Here is a 4,218-nt window from a genome sequence, read left to right on the forward strand (position 1 = left end):
CTGAAGCAATTTTTCTGAGTCAATCTTGTTTGATTTTGAGTTGCAATATTTGAATGCATGTCATTCTTCCCCATCCCCTAACCACTTCCCCCATGTAACCAAGATTACCATAATACAGTTTATGAGAAATCCTAAATAAAATCACTTGTTTGGAAAAAAATTTTGCTCTGTAAAATGTATGCTTTCTTTGGTTTCTCAGATTCCTTCTCCTTGAGAATGCCAAAGCAATCAAGAAGCGCTTTCTGAGTAATCTATGATAGTACAAGCATATTTGAATGCATAAGCTTTCTTCATATATCCAGTAGCTACTTATGGAGGGACTACTGTGTGCCAGGCCACCTGCACTACTGGTTGATTCATGCAGCCCTCGTAAAGTACAGCAAAACCATGATTTAGCCCCCAACTTCATAGATGAAGATTTGAGGTCCTCAGCAACTTCTTAAACAACTTCGTACCTAAGATCATACAGCTTGTGCAAATAAGTGAGATTTGAAGGTTTATCAGGTGGATTCACAATTTGAGACTGTTATTATTATATCACATTTACTTGGAATAATGAACAAAAATACACTTTAGAGAAGATCAGCACTATTTATATTTTGAGCCAGATAGTTCCTGGTTGTGGCTAGCTGACCTGTGCACTGTAGGATGCTTGACAGCATCCTTGGTCTCTACCTACTAAATCCCAGGAGCATCCTTCCCTCGGTGGGACACCGAAAAATATCTTCAGATGGTGCCATAGACCCCTGGGAGGAGGAAATCATACCTGGTTAATAACCATGTTCTAAGCCATATTCACATTATTTAGAAGGAAAATGAGCAGTTTTGAGTTTTCATGAAGATGAACCTAAAGGAATGCCCCAAACAATGCCTACTCAAAGGAGTGTATGTCAACATAAAGCAAACAGAAACAGGTATAGGGGGGTTGACGATAATTGGTGTGGTGTAGACAGCTCAATCAGGGAATTCAGACTCCAGAGCAGCCACTTTCACCTTCACTCATGTGACTCTGGAATAATAGCACTAAAAATAGGATTATATCATAATTTTATAAATAGGATTATATCATAATTTTATAAGGACAGAGTTTTTACTACAACAAAAAGGATAGCAGAGTCTTTCAGAAACATAAATCAAGTGAGGCAAAACCCCAGAAAAACAGTCAGCCCATTAACAACATTTTAGAAGTGCCAACTCCATGATGGTCATTGCTCTAGACCCTGGGGACACAGTAGGAGAAAATAAACAATAGACTCCTTTGTGGAGATTGAAGTCTAGTGAAACAGACAGACATTAAGCAAAAATTACTCATGAAATGAATTAAATAATTACATATATGCATTACATATATGTACAATATACACTGTATATAATCTACAAAAGATTAACCCTTGTTATGTTTTTGATGTAGGTCAAAATGCATATTCAATCCCAGTTTATATTGATTATTACATTTTTATCTCTAACTCCAAATCCCTCTCCCCATATTCTGATGGTTTCAACAAGCACCTGCTGTCCTCCAGGGTGATTTTGGAATGAGCTAAAGCTCTCATCAGAAATAGTTCTCCTTGCCCTGAAAGTTCTCAGAATCTCCAATGTTCTTGTGCAGGGAGCAGATGTAGTGGCTGCTAGAACATTCCTCGCCTTATAACTGAGTTCCACAGGAAGCTGAATACCATCCTCCACCACCAGTGTGAGAAGTTTATGAACAAGGCCAAGGCAGGAGAATTTTAGGGTGTCATGGAATAATTTTCATGTAGATCTTCTTGACCGATAATTGCTTTGGTGACACACAGCAGTCCACCCTCTTCAGATTCTTCATTTTTCAGAGTTGTGGCCCTCCCAAGGGAGACTTTATCTTCTTCCTCAACAGTAATGGAGGGCCAGCACTGGGAAAATCTCATGTGCATGGGTGGGAGGTGGCATGGTGTATGGGTATAGTTGGTGGCATTTTAAAGATAGGCCTCAAAGTAAATGCTTGCTCCTGAGATGGACACATTGCATTCAAGGATATTCTTCCCATTCTCACTTAACACAATAAGGTCAAATTTGCCATTATTGATGGACTGATTTTGGAATGAAATACAGGCATGGAGGCAACCACGAAAATGTGGGGTGAATCACAAGAGCACCTTGCAAATCTGCCTGCTAGATGTCACTAATTTGTCAGATGAGACTTCAGTGTTCTCTTCTTGAGGGTCAAGTTCATGAGTGGACAAAGTCTGTGTTCATCTCTCAAGCATGTAGAACTGTTGGTAGGGCTGTTGAACTCATTTCAGGGCACTATTAAAGGGTGTGTGACTGCCCTCAGGGCAATACAAGAGAAGAAAAATGGCACACAATTTTATTCTTGGAAGGGATCACCATCCCAGGTTGAAATTTTTTTGTAGTAGGGACTATCAGCCACATTGATCCACCATTCTTCACAGTAATGTCATGTTGCCTGGTCCTGTGCACTGTGAAGGTCACCTTTTCCACATGGGAACTGGGCTCCTGAAGGACCTCCTGGGTCACTGGAATTTTCACTGCTATCTCAACATGAGACATGTGAACTCCTGGTTCCACAGGCTGATGTGCAGGGAAAGGTTGCTGTTCCTACAGAATGTCTCATGGGGTCCTTCCAATCCCAGAATTTGCAGGACTGGGGAGCCAGGTAATTTCCCCACACATACTCATAAACAGTCCCATCACCTCAGGGTTCACAGTCCTCATTTTGAAGGAAGCTGTCTACACGTGTGGCAAACTCAAGGAGGAACTTAATCATGAAGCAGAATGTGACCACAGACACTCTGATTCCACCAATAAGGTAAAACATCAAGTTCCTTCAATGCTGACAGACAGCTGAGGATCACAGCTGCTGCTTTAAATTAGAGAACCAAGTTATTCACAAAAGCATATAATTTCAGGCCCCTTTCACTTTGTCTTTCAACTTCCACATGAAGAAAAAACCACAGTCACTGGAAAGGGTCTGTCCATCACCTTCACAGTAAGCAGAGGTTAATGTCTTTGTGATTAACTAGATGAATTCCAAGGTGGAGAAATATAGCTCAAGAATCTATCATTCCTGGACTTTTGTAGAGCAGGGTACAATCAACTGCCAAAGGACGCATCTGTTCTGGTGTCCTAGGATCCTACCCTTATGGTACTTTTCAAAATTATCATCATCTTCTTCTTCTCCTTCTCCTTCCTTATTTATTATTTTAAAATTTTCTTTAGTATGGGTGATTGAACCCAAAAGTGTTTTCCCACTGAGCTACATACAGTGTCCTTTCTGTTTTTCTAAATACTGAGATGCGGGGGAGATACAAGATGGCGAACTAGAGGGTGACTGAATCTCCGGTCACTCCAGAACCCAGGATTCAAGAAGGGGAGGCATTGAGAGACTCGGACTAAAATAGAGTCACAGGGTGAGTCTCCCCCACCGGGTGAAGCTCGGCCTGGGCGGCAGGCCTGGATAGGGGCGGCTTATCAGAGTAGGGCAGGGCACCTAGAGTCTTCCCCAGGCAGCCCTGTGCACTCCGGAGGTGGGCCCCTCCCACACGGCAAGCTTCTCCAGCTTCTTGGAGCAGGCCCCCCAGTGAGAGCCTTTCTGCACAGAACCAGCTCCAAGTCCCGGAGCCAGCATGGCGTGCTCCGGCTCGCAAGCAGCTTCAGGGACCAGGACAGGGCAGCCAGGGACTTCCCCAAGCAGCCCGGCCCCCTGCAGTGAGAGGCGCCTTTCAAGGCTAGCTTCTCGGAGCAGACCGCCCAGTGAGAGCCTTTGTATGCAGAGCCAGCCACAAGTCCCCGAGCCAACGAGCCAACGGAGAGCTTTGACCTGCAAGCAGCCTCTGGGATCAGGGCAGGGCAGCCAGAGAATTCTCCAGGCGACCCTGCCCCCTCCAGCCGCAGGCTTTTTCCACGGGGCCATCCAAGAGGGCAGACTAGAGGGTGACTGCATCTCCAGTCGCTCCAGAACCCAGGACTCAAGAAGGGGAGGCATTGAGAGACTCAGACTAAAATAGAGCTATGGGGTGAGTCTCCCCCACTGGATGAAGCTCGGCCTGGGCGGCAGGCACGGATAGGGGTGGCTTATAAGAGTAGGGCAGGGCAGCTAGAGTCTTCCCCAGGTAGCACTGCACACTCCAGTGGTGGGCTCCTCCCACATGGCCAACTGTGCAGTGCAGGCCCCCCAGTGAGAGCCTTTCCGCACAGAGCCAGCTCCAAGCCCTGGAACCA

The 4,218-nt window shown here is 45.1% G+C and overlaps 1 pseudogene; it reads right to left on the minus strand.

The window, feature by feature from the left end:
• Nucleotides 1-1,552: 1,552 nt before the first annotated feature.
• LOC124961095 (apoptosis-resistant E3 ubiquitin protein ligase 1-like) lies at nucleotides 1,553-2,815 on the minus strand (annotated as a pseudogene).
• Between the last annotated feature and the right edge of the window lie 1,403 nt (nucleotides 2,816-4,218).

The sequence above is a fragment of the Sciurus carolinensis genome, chromosome 12 (genome assembly GCF_902686445.1).
Source record: "Sciurus carolinensis chromosome 12, mSciCar1.2, whole genome shotgun sequence".
Classification (NCBI taxonomy): domain Eukaryota; kingdom Metazoa; phylum Chordata; class Mammalia; order Rodentia; family Sciuridae; genus Sciurus; species Sciurus carolinensis.